Source organism: Balaenoptera ricei, chromosome 12 (genome assembly GCF_028023285.1).
Source record: "Balaenoptera ricei isolate mBalRic1 chromosome 12, mBalRic1.hap2, whole genome shotgun sequence".
NCBI classification, from domain to species: domain Eukaryota; kingdom Metazoa; phylum Chordata; class Mammalia; order Artiodactyla; family Balaenopteridae; genus Balaenoptera; species Balaenoptera ricei.
Window position 1 is genome coordinate 48,780,792 of NC_082650.1, and position 12,334 is coordinate 48,793,125.

Genomic DNA, 12,334 nt, shown 5'->3' on the forward strand with positions numbered 1-12,334 from the left:
CTCCCACCCTCCCTATCCCACCCACCCCTCTAGGTGGACACAAAGCACCGAGCTGATCTCCCTTTGCTATGCGGCTGCTTCCCACTAGCTATCTATTTTATATTTGGTAGTGTATATATGTCCATTCCACACTCTTACTTCATCCCAGCTTACCCTTCCCCCTCCCCATGTCCTCAAGTCCATTCTCTACATCTGCGTCTTTATTCCTCTCCTGCCCCTAGGTTCTTCAGAACCTTTTTTTTTTTTTAGATTCCATATATATGTGTTAGCTTATGGTATTTGTTTTTCTCTTTCTGACTTACTTCACTCTGTATGACAGACTCTAGGTCCATCCACCTCACTACAAATAACTCAATTTCGTTTCGTTTTATGGCTGAGTAATATTCCATTGTATATATGTGCCACATCTTCTTTATCCATTCATCTGTCGATGGACGCTTAGGTTGCTTCCATGTCCTGGCTATTGTAAATAGAGCTGCGATGAACATTGTGGTAAGTGACTCTTTTTGAATCATGGTTTTCTCAGGGTATATGCCCAGTAGTGGGATATTTGCAAGTACTTTAATTTATTCAGCTTAATCACCTATTGAGAGACACTTAAGATGTTTGCAATCTTTCATCATTATAAAAATGCTGAAATCGTTGTCCTTAAACATACACCATTTTGAACATGTGTGAACATGTCTGGCTTGAACATAAGAAGATATGTATTAGACAGATACTGAGATATCTTAGTGAGTCCAAGAAGGAGTTGACTAACCAAGGTAGAGAGGAAGGGAAGAAGCCAACATCCTGAAGGAGCCTCAGCAGCAGGACTTTGTAGCTCATCTTCCCAGAATGCTGTCAGTTTTACCATCTACCAATGCAGCACACTGGCTAGATGCTCACCAAGCCATTTCCTCTTCCGCCTGGGAACACCACTAGACTACGTTTCCCAGCTCCTTTGCATAGAGGTGTAGCCATGTGACTATTTCTGGCCTATAGCATGTGAGCAGAAATAACACATGCTCCTTATAGGTCTGACTCCTAAAACCTGCCAAGCAATTCTCTCTCTTCCCTTGTTTCACATGGATATGAATAGAATCCCATGAAATTCTGGTTAAACAGAGAAGGGGGGGTCCCCAAATCACTTGGTGAAAAGTTGCCCTACAAAAACCCAATTGGACTGTGACCTGATAGAGAGGTAAATTTTTGTTATGTAACGCCACAGAGGTTCAGGGATTGTTTGTTATAGACTAATACAAGTCTGCATATCTCTGATCCAGTTTTCAAGTTCTCAGTAAATAATACTTAGTTCGTTATGGGATAAGTGTCTACCCCTGATCATTTGGCTATGGCTAGGCTGGGGTGTTGCAGGGTCACTTCATGTTGACATAGTCTCCAGAAGCCCATCTCTGGGTTTTGGGAGCTATCCCCCAAAAGTGGGAGTCATTGTGAGCTGGGAAGCCACTACAAGAATATCTTCTACGTGAAGGATTATCATAAACAGGAAGAGGCTAAGGCTGCCAGAGCCTCTTATGCTGGCTCTCAGGGTAGGAGCAGGGGTAAAAACTCTATCAATCTTCCCTTTCCTCAGATGCTTCACATCCCTATAAGACCCGTCATAAATCCCTCATGCTCAGAAACAACTCTCCGTGGGAAATGTGGAATAAGTGAAAGTTAAAAGATCGCTCACGTGAGACATTTTGTTCTAGAAGACATTGTGTACCTTGCTGGAGTGACCTAGCCTGTCATCCTCTTGTCAAAGAACAGCATTTTGACTGGAAAGGAAGAAATTCCTGTTAAATGCATAGTGACACTCAATCATGGAAACTTGAGGCTCATGGAGATATGGATGAACAATTGCAGGGGACATTTGTCATTTTTAAAATTGTGGCCCAGCATTCCACTTCCTCTCTTACTTTGGGAAGAGTCCTATTTATCTAAATTGATTGGAAGCAAGGTCCCACCATTTTCCACAGAAGTAAAAGAAAGCCAGACACCCCTCGCACTCCTCTGCCTCCTGTGCCCATCCCCCACTGACAGCTACTGTATGGCCAGCCTATTGGATGTTGCCACCCAGGAACTCGAATCTTCAGCAACTGAGAAGAGAATGAAGAGACAGCTTAGAATCCCCTTCCCGGCAGAAGTCTCTGGCAGTGAGGACCCCAACAGAGCTTCCTAACCTAAACCCCTGTCCTCAGATGTGCCCCTGGGTGGTGACTTCTGATTCCTGCTTCTTTTCTCAGCCTAGTTCTCGAACCCTCTAATTGATTCTATGAGCCACCCAATATCCTTCTAATAAATTCCTTTTCTGCTTAAATTAGGCATAGTTTCTAATGCTGCAACCAAGAACCTTGACTGATATAGTAATTTTCTCTTCCTTCTGTTCATTTTTTCCTTTGACAACCTGACAGATAGAATATTTGAATTCTTGAAAGTGGCAAGATAAATGTTATAAAATCCATGTTTCATGCAGATGTAGATCATTAGAGTAAATTAGAAAGTTGAGACATTATCTTCTTTTCTTTGGGACGACAACAGGCTATGACCAGAAAAAATACCTGAATCATCAAGGGCACACACTTGAAGCTCCACCAGTCAAACACGCACACACACACGCACACACACAGTACCTGTGGGCCTCACTATGCAGCTCTTGAGTGTCTTCTCAGGGATGGCAAGTCAGGCTCAGCTCACCCAAAGAAGATCAGGCCTAACCAACCTATGCCTGCATGGGGAAGTCTGAAGGCTTCTGATCCAATTATCTGCACCAGGGTGGGGCTTCCTTGTGGCTCAGCCACACAGGAGGAGCTTCAAACACCATCACTGCATAGAGTAGAGCCAGGAAATAGATAAGAGTAAGTAGTCAAGAAAGGGCCAGAGTGAGAGGTACAGCCAGTTAGGATGTAAAAGAAAGTGACTGGCCAGCTTATGACAAGAGACCCTCCCTTGTTAGACTCCTGCAAGCGTTCCGGTAGGAGATCTGTTGGAAGATAACTATATGAAATTAGAAGTGTTTCCATCTAGACCCTCAAGGTTACGAAGTCCCATTCCCATACACTTGGACCACACCAGAAGATAATCCAGGCCTCTTCTGCGGAGCCAGGCAAAGAATCAAAGACCTTCTTCAATTACCACTACCCTTCCCACCCTCCCTGTGGTCTGGTTGGGATATGGCCTCTTTTCCTCTGTAGATCCAATCCTTTCCAACAGGCCCAGCTCACCCAGTAATGACCCTGACACACTGAGAGCACCCAGCAGAGGTCCGTGGACCTGGGCTCTAAAACCTTGTTCATAACAATGCCTGTTTATTCAGCCTAGTCTCCACCTTTTTAAGAGGGAAGGGGGCTGGAGAGACACATACCAAGAAGGCCCCACCAAGAGGAGCAACTGTCCAGTTTGGACAAAATTTTACAAGAAAGCTAGTGTGAAAGTAGTGCCAGAATCCCAGCTTCAGAAGTTGGGTGTGGCCTCTTCCAGAAGAAGGTTTAACACCACCTGCCCCTACCCTCTCCTGATATCAGGCTGGGTGTGGTACGGAGGGTCCTTCCCTTCCCACATGAGATTTTCCCAGGACCATCTCCTGCTGGCTCATGGCATGCTGTGGACCCAATATACCCTAAATCTATTGGCTATGATCTGGACATCATGGATTTTATTTTATTATTATTTTTTTAAATTTATTTATTTTTGGCCGCGTTGGGTCTTTGTTGCTGCGCGTGGGCTTTCTTTTTAGTTGTGGTGAGCGGGGGCTACTCTTCATTGCGGTGTGTGGGCTTCTTATTGTGGTGGCTTCTCTTGTTGCAGAGCATGGGCTCTAGGCATGCGGGCTTCAGTAGTTGTGGCACGTGGGCTCAGTAGTGTGGCTTGTGGGCTCTAGAGCACAGGCTCAGTAGTTGTGGTGCACGGGCTTAGTTGTGGTGCACCGCGGCATGTGGGATCTTCCCGGACCAGGGATCGAACCTGTGTCTCCTGCATTGACAGGCGGATTCTTAACCAGCGCACCATGGGAAGTCCTGTGGATTTTAAAATATGTAGTTCTTTCTATTAGAACTTGATGGCATGAGATGTCAGAAGCAAGAGTTTCACAGTAAACCAGGTGTCAGGGTACAGAGAGGTTAGCCCTGGGACCAGTTTCCCAGGGATCTCCTGCTTTCAAAGTTAAGTTTTTGGAGAATCATTTTTACAAGTCCCAAGAGGCTCACCAGAAGCTAGAACAGTAGTTGTGGGCAGATGGGAGCAGAAAGCCTCCAACCCTCCCAGCCCTGGCAGGAAGACTCTCCTAGATACCACCTCTGTGGCAAGAATTCTTCAAAAGGGAGGAAGAAGAGCAGAGAAGAGGAGGAAGAGAAAAGGGAAAATTATAGTAGCAAAGAAAGAAAAAATTTTTTTAAGTTTTATTTTTAGTTTCTTCTGTTGACAAATAATAAGTGCCCAATGCAAAAAGTTCAGAAAATTAGAAAAGATAAAAAACAAAGATAACCTATAATCTGATAACTTGGAGAAAATCACTGTTAACATTTTTACATATGTATTTGCATACTTTTCCTTCTATGAAAATTTACCTATGTAGATAAATTTTAAAATAATGGAAAATATATATATAAGCATACATATATATATACACATACATGCATACTAATTTGTTGTTCAGTTTTTTCTCTTAACACTTTATTGCGAAAATCTTTCTACATAAATAAATGGCATCATCATCATTTTTATGGCTGTGTAGTGTTCTATTACATAACATAGTTTACACACGAAATCCCTTATTAACAGACTTTTCTCAATTTTTCACTATTATAAACAGTGTTCCAGTTACTTGCATCACAGGTATATCTTTGCAAACTTGTTCCATTCTTTCCCAGAAGTAGAATTGCTGGGTCAAAGGTATATATATATATATATTTTTTTTTTTCTTAACATCTTTATTGGAGTATAATTGCTTTACAATGGTGTGTTAGTTTCTGCTGAATCACAAAGTGAATCAGCTATACGTATACATATATCCCCATATCCCCTCCCTCTTGCATCTCTCTCCCACCCTCTCTATCCCACCCCTCTAGGTGGTCACAAAGCACCAAGTTAATCTCCCAGTGCTATGCAGCTGCTTCCCACTAGCTATCTATTTTACATTTGGTAGTGTATATATGTCCATGCCACTCTCTTACTTCGTCCCAGCTTACCCTTCCCCCTCCCCGTGTCCTTAATTGAAGTATGTCAGAAAGAGAAAAACGAATACCGTATGCTAACACATATATATGGAATCTAAAAACAAAAACAAAAAATGGTTCTGAAGAACCTAGGGGCAAGACAGGAATAGACATGCAGATGTAGAGAATGGACTTAAGGTATATACTTTTTAAAGGGCTTTTCATAAATGATACTAAGTTGTCCTCTGGAAATGATATACCAATTAACGCTCCCACTAGCAGTGTGGGTATCCATTTCCCTACCTCCTTTTATGTCTTTGGCCAACTAGGTAGTTGAGAAAACTATACCTTTGCATTGCTTTGGTTACAGGTAGTGTTAAATCCCTTTCATGTTTACTGGCCATCTGGGGGGGGGGAGGGAAAAATGCATTTCCTTTTCATGTGTTTTCAATTAAAGTGTTCATCTTTACTTTCTTGTTGAATTGTCAGCACTCTATATTAAGGATTCTTACCCTTGCTGTATGTGTCGCTGTTAACATTTAAGAGAAGATTAAAGCTGAAATGTAATTATAAAGCAAGAAAATATTTTAACTAGTAAAATTAAAAATGAGGAAAATGTTACTTTAAAAGCAAGAGAATAAGAAATTCAGCTGAGACAAAATAAAGCCCAGATAGAAATAGGAAAATTTAAGGTGAAAGAAATAGAAAAAGAAAAATAAGCAGTACCAGTCAAATCAAAGAGAATTTCTAGAACAATGCCTACATTCTAGTTTGTATATTATAAGCTGTCCATAAGAAGACAGAACTGGGGGCATAGAGGACAATATGACGTATCTCTGGAAGGCTAGGGACAGTGTCATGGATCTTTAATCAAGGTCTGTGTAGACACCAGCACAGTAGATCAAAATGGGGAATAGCATCCAAATCTTTCACAGTACTCTATATACTTGTTCAGACCATTAGCTAATCCTCCTAGGAGGCCAAATCCATTTAAATACACATTTAAGAAGGGCAACAGATAAAAAGGTAGGCAAGGAAAGAATTACAAAAACAGGATGAAGTCTTGATGGGAGCAGGTTAATCTGTCATTTTAATTGCATTGTCTCTTCTTTTTGTCCACTAGTTAGATCAAGAAGCTTTTAGAGTTACAGATGCTAAAAAGTGACTCCTCTTGAAGAAACCATAAACAATGAGATGCCTCACACCACCTACTCCAGATTTTATGTAAGATAAATTGAATCTCACGTGGAATTGCATGTGGTTTTTCTCAGAGTACATGACACTTTATCTTTAAAAAGGAGGAAGGTACGCTTCCATGTCCATTTAGTCTTCAAACAAGTAGAATGCGTGAGATCAGTTTTACTATGTCCCCATTTTACATATGAGAACACTAAGGACCAGAAAAGATAAGTGATTTGCCTCATCAAGGTGCTCTCAACAGTGTGCACTGTGGAGCTGGAATCAGAAACAACCTAGACCAGTGCTGTCCAGTAGAAATATAATGTGAGCCACATATGCTGTTTTAAATTCTCTAGTAGATACCTAAAAAAGTTAAAAGAAATAGGTGAAATTAACTTTAATAATATATTTTATTTAGCACAATACATTCAGACTATTAACATCTTAACATGTAGTTAATATAAAACTCAATTAGATGTTTTACATTTCTTTTTTTAATGCTAAATCTTTGAAATCCAGTAGGTCTTTTACCTTTACAGCACATTTAAATTTGCACTAGCCACGTTTCAAGTACTCAAGTACATTTCAAGTACTTAATAGCCATGTGTGGCTAGCGGTTACCACACTGGACAGCCTGGTTCTAGACCAGTGGTTCTCAAGGTCTGGTACCCAGACCAGGAGCATCAGCATCACCTGGGAACTGTTAGAAGCGCACATTCTTGGGCTCCATTCCAAATCTACTGAATCAGACCCTCTGGGGGTGGAGGCCACCAATCTGTGTTTTAACAAGTCCCTTCTGGTAATTCTGATACAAGCTAAAGTTTGAGAATCATTGCTCTAGACAATTGCCTCTTCATCCCAATCCAAATAAACCTAGGACACCCATGGCAGGCTAGTACTGACGAAGAGGAGCCCCTTCTCTTGAGATAAACAATTCTTGGCTAGATAAAGTTGGCATTCTCTTATATGGAAATCTTCTCGTCCTAGTTGTGGTTCCATTTCTTGGGACTATGGAATGAATCATCAACACATAATTTAAACAAGATTTCATTTAACATTTTATTTAAGGAAGAAAAAAACGCCAGTAACCACCCTAGACAATCACCTTGAGTTTAGTTATTAATTTCTCTTGTCCTCAGTTTCCTCACCCATAAAACGGGGATTAATAAATGTTAGCAACTTTAAAAAGTACTGGGTACATAGCACAGGGAACTCTACTCAATACTCTATAACAACCTATATGGGAATAAAATCTAAAAAAAAGTGGATATATGTATATGTATAACTGGTGCACTTTGCTGTACAACAGAAACTAACACAACCCGTTGTAAATCAACTATACTCCAAAAAAATTAATTAACAAAAAACTAATATTACACAGATTTCTCAAGGGGAACGTTTCTATATAAATATCTCTTAGCTAAAAAAAAAAAAAGTACTGTGTACCAAAAAGAAAAAAGGCAACAAAAGTGACTGCTATTTTAAAACTACAGTTAAAAAATCAGTGGGCAGGAAAGGTAATATAGATTTTGAGCATAGAAGCAGAAGCCAATTCACTTATATTTCTCAGAACATTAGATTTTGCTGAGGAGGCAGGGTAGGGTTCTTGCCAAAATCATCAAGGAGAATGAATTCGAGTACGCCTTAAAGTGGAACTTTCAGTAAACAGGAATTACCTATAAAGAAAATCAGGAAGCTGAAGTTTTTTTTTTTTTTTTTAATGAAGTTACATCCTGCCATAGAAAAGCTGAATAGGAAATAAAGACTGATGCGCTCTCAACTGTATACTAAACCAGCTATTATTTCATCAAGGAAAATCTGAGCAAAAGCTCAGATTTAGAGAAGGGAAAACAACATGGGAAGGCTGAATGTCATGAGAAACCAAAGACAACCAACGGCTACAATTAAACATGATTTTGGAAAAAACTATGCAAATAAACCTCTACTCTGTGATTGCAGATTTCTTAGTCGCCGCCTGCCCTCTCCACCCCCTACCTCCATTTCCGTAATATTTCCTGCAGACTTCTGCTTGGAGATATATATATATATATGTAATATACTCCGCACTCTTCGGTTTGACCAGAGAAAACAATTTCATTACCCTAACAGTTTTCCAGTTTATTCTCCCACCTTCAAATGAAAAGACACTAGAAAGGCAAGACAGCCCTTTCTCGAGGCAGGTTCCCATGGTTTTGAGGGAATGGCAGATGCCTTTCTGCAGTGGCGGCTGCAATCTTCCGCAAAGCAGAAATTGCAGCTCACAGTCTCTTCTTTCCTCACCCTAACCCACTATCCCAAGTCCACATAAACCTTAAACACACACACACACAACTCCTGCAATCTCGCATTCCCCTCTCACACCTTACACGGCAAGCAAGCCAGGGTGCCCGACGTTACAGAAGCGCTCTACCCACTCGGTGGCCCCACCCATCGCCGCCCCGCCCCCGCCCCCAAACGCCCGAAGGGCCCGTTGATAGGGCAGCGAAGCCTGCCACTCTCGCGGTGCGGCCCGCCCCCTCCTCGCTCCCTGCTGGGGCTGGAGGGGCTGGAGCATCAACGCGAGTAGCTGCGAGCAGCCGCGGCAGCGGCTGCGCGTAGTTGCAGTTGCGCCATCTGTCAGGAGCGGAGCCGGCGGGGAGGGGGCTGCCGCGGGAGAGGAGGAGGGGTCGCCGCGAGCTGAAGGCCGTCGAGACCCGACCGCCGACCGGCCGCGGGAGCTGAGGAGAGGCTGCACTCGGAGCCGCGCGTCCACCGCCGTCCGGGCGCGCGGCGCTTCAAGCCGAGCACCGAGGGCTCCCCGGGCTCACACAAAGCCGCCGCCCGCGCCTGGGAGGGATCCGGCCGCCGGGCCGGGGACACCCGGCGCCGCCCCCTGGGCACTCTCAGAAGGCCCACCGGCTCCCGGGCCCGCCGAGGAACCACCGGAGCCGCTTCGGCCGCGCCGGAGGAGGGCGGGGAGAGGACCATGTGAATGGGCTCCGGAGCCTGAGCGCAGCGCAGGTAAGCGGCCGGGGATGCGCCCCGGGGCTGCGGGGATGCTGCGGAGACGCCGGCCGCCGGCGCCCCCGCGCAGCGCCGCCCCCGCCGCGGGGCCCAGCGCTGCAGTCTCTGGGCCACCGCCGTCTCCCGGGCGCCCCGCTGGGCTGCCGGGGAGTTGGCCCCGCTCGGAGTCTTCCTGTGGCCGCGCCGGAGGACACCTCTGCCGGGTGCGGCCCCGAGGTAGCGCAGGGATGGGGGGCCCATTTCCTCGCGGGCGCCGGCTGTGAATAGGAATTGGCTTGGGGGCTAGGCTGGCCCAGACTCCGCCCCCGCCCTCTTTTCGGGGCCCCCCGCGGGGACCCGGGCTGTGTGTGTTGTTTTAATGTCAGGGATGATGTAATCACTTAATAATTGAAGCCCAGTGCTGCTTCCCTCCCCACCCCACTCCACCCCTGCCCCACTCCTCCACCTCTCTGCCTCCTCTTGCGGCCGTCGCCTTCCCAATCGCATCCTCCTGCCTATTTCTGGCACGTCCCTTGCACTTCCCCCATCCTCCCCTCCACTCTTCCTGTGCCACCACCCACCCGTCCCCAGTCCCCCGTGCTGGAGCCGTAGCTCCTCTTCCTCTGACCCCCACACTCCTCCTGCTCCCTTAGGCTCCTTTCTCCTCCCTTCCCTGCTCGCTGGATTTCCTCTCGACTTCCTTAGATCGATGACTGTTTTTGTTTGGTTGCCTCCCCTCTCTTATCTGCGCCCACAGGCGGAGGGGACTGAGCCAGAAAGAGGCCACCGAGCTTGGGCCCAGGCAGAGATTTGCTGGGACTGAGTGTGAAGAGGGATAATAAAATCACCCTTCTTGCCCCTCCTCCCCCCAATAAATCACACAGACTCGCCGGCTGTGTGTGTGTGTGCGCGTGTGTGTGTGTGTGTGACACAAAGAGCCCTTTCAGTGCACAGAGAGGAGACGCACAAAGTACCCAAGGATGGGCGCGATGCTTCTTGTTTCTCTTCCCTGGGGCTTCCCTTTTTCTCAGATAAAGCAGTTGATCTTCTCTCTGAGAGTCTTTCCTGCCACATTTACCAAAAAATAAAAGGCCCCAGATGCAGGGTGGCAGGTGCTGGCATTTTGCTGTATTCATGGACCGGTAGTGTTGACTGGCAGCTGCAGTATTTCTTAGATTTAAGGGGGAAATGATTTCAGCTGTCTGAAGAGTTGCTTTACTTTCAAGGTAGCACCCTCCCCCACCCAGTTTTAACCCCCTTTCATTGTAGGGGGTAGGATAAATTGGTATGGGGGAAGAAGACTTTTGTTTCTGAAAGAGAGTTAAATTGATGTTTGCTAGGAGTGAGGCAGCCTAACTTGCTTCTTCTCTCAAGTCTAAGGAGTACTGAAGTCTTTTGAAATGAAGTCTTGTCTGCCTAGTAATTGTTGTTTTACCCTTATATTTAAACAAGCTCCTGGGGACATTGCTAACACAGCATTAAATTGGTATTTCGAAGACCACTGGAGACTGTGTCTCTTCCCTGCTTCAGGGTAGCCTTCAGACGCCCACATCCTTCCTCTCACCACCAAGCTGACTGTAATACTTTCCACGCTTTGTGCTCTTTCTCCCGAGTCCCTGCCCCATGGGTACTGTGCTTTCAGATGAAGGGACTCACAGATTTTTGGAGGAAGTGGTTTTGTTAACTATCTCAGGTTTTGGAGGCACTTAGCTATGATCGAAGGATGTAGAGAATCTTTTGACTGATCTCTTAAACCATCTGCTTGATGTTCCTCTTGAAGAGGAAATATAAATGTAAATCTGGGGACTTAATGTTCCATTTTGTAAGCCAGTGACTATTACATCCTTAATCAGTAATGTCAAAACTTAGGTTGAACCCCTTGATTCCTAAGAGCATGGCTCTTTGACTATTATAAGTAATAGAACTGTTTCACGTTCTTCAAGAATTTTATTAGAAGAGAGTTGTTATGGTTCATTAAACATTTACTTCTGCGCTTTCTAGGGGCATCCATCTTGGAACTTTTTATATTAAAAAAAAAAGCAAAAGGCTTAATGAGCGTACTGTAAAAACAACAACAACAACAACAATGGTTTGTTTGTTTAATGCCAGACCCAGGAAAGAAAGTCAGTGCACAATAAACTCGCGCTCTGTTGACCGAGTTCAAGAGAATGATGAGGTTGAATGTGAACAAACGCATACTCTGCTTTCTGCAGTTTTATTCTATGCTTTCTCCTGGGTCTGGAATCTCCAACCCCACCTGATTTGCTTGGGTCCTGTTAAACCTAGGGCCCAGCTCAGAAGTCTTCTACTCTGGGATGCTTTCTCCATCTTTTCACCTTCAAACAAATCACCATGAGTCCAATTTTGTTTTCATATCTCAGCAGCTGGCACATGTCTATTTCCAGCATTAGTTTGAGCAGCACATTGGAAGAAGGAACCTGGTCTTATTTATCTTGTTTCAACAAATGTGAGCTAGGTCTTTGGTATGTGCTAAGCACCTGGATTAATTAAGCTAATGTTAGCAGCTGTAACAAATAGGTCTGCAAAAATATAATGCCTCAAAAGCAATAGATGTTTATTATTCCTCATGTAATAATTCAAAATGGGTATTTCTGATCAGTGGGTGTCTTTCTTCCATGCAGTGATTCTGGACCCCAAGTTCTCCCATCCCATAGCGCTCCATTGTAATCTGCTTTCAGCTGGCAGAAGGACAAAAGAGGGAATAGAGGGGATGTACCGACTTTTTAAATGCCTAGGCCTGGAAATGACACCCATCACTTCTACTTACATACTTTACTTGAGGGCCAGTTATATGGCCACATTTAACTGCAGGGGAGCCTGGGAAATATAGTTAAGCCATGTGACCAGAAAAAAGTTCAAGAAGAAATGTATTTTGGGCCAGCAGCTTTGCCATATACTGCTGCTCAACAAGGCACAGTCGTTGCCCTCAAGGAGTCTGTAGGCTGATGAGAATTAAATGGAAACCTAGAGCCTATACCCATCATTGTCTTGTACTTTTCATTTTCTAGGTTCAGACC

General features: G+C 44.5%; 1 protein-coding gene across 2 annotated transcripts in view; it reads left to right on the top strand.

The window, feature by feature from the left end:
* Positions 1 to 8,852: 8,852 nt before the first annotated feature.
* FYN (FYN proto-oncogene, Src family tyrosine kinase) overlaps positions 8,853 to 12,334 on the top strand; it is a 207,837-nt gene continuing 204,355 nt past the window's right edge. Inside the window, exon 1 of one of the 2 annotated variants that reach the window (XM_059941396.1) lies at positions 8,853 to 9,314. The gene's annotated coding sequence lies outside the window, so the exon portion shown is untranslated. The remainder of the gene's footprint in view (positions 9,315 to 12,334) is intronic. The other variant, XM_059941394.1, reaches the window with a different exon arrangement.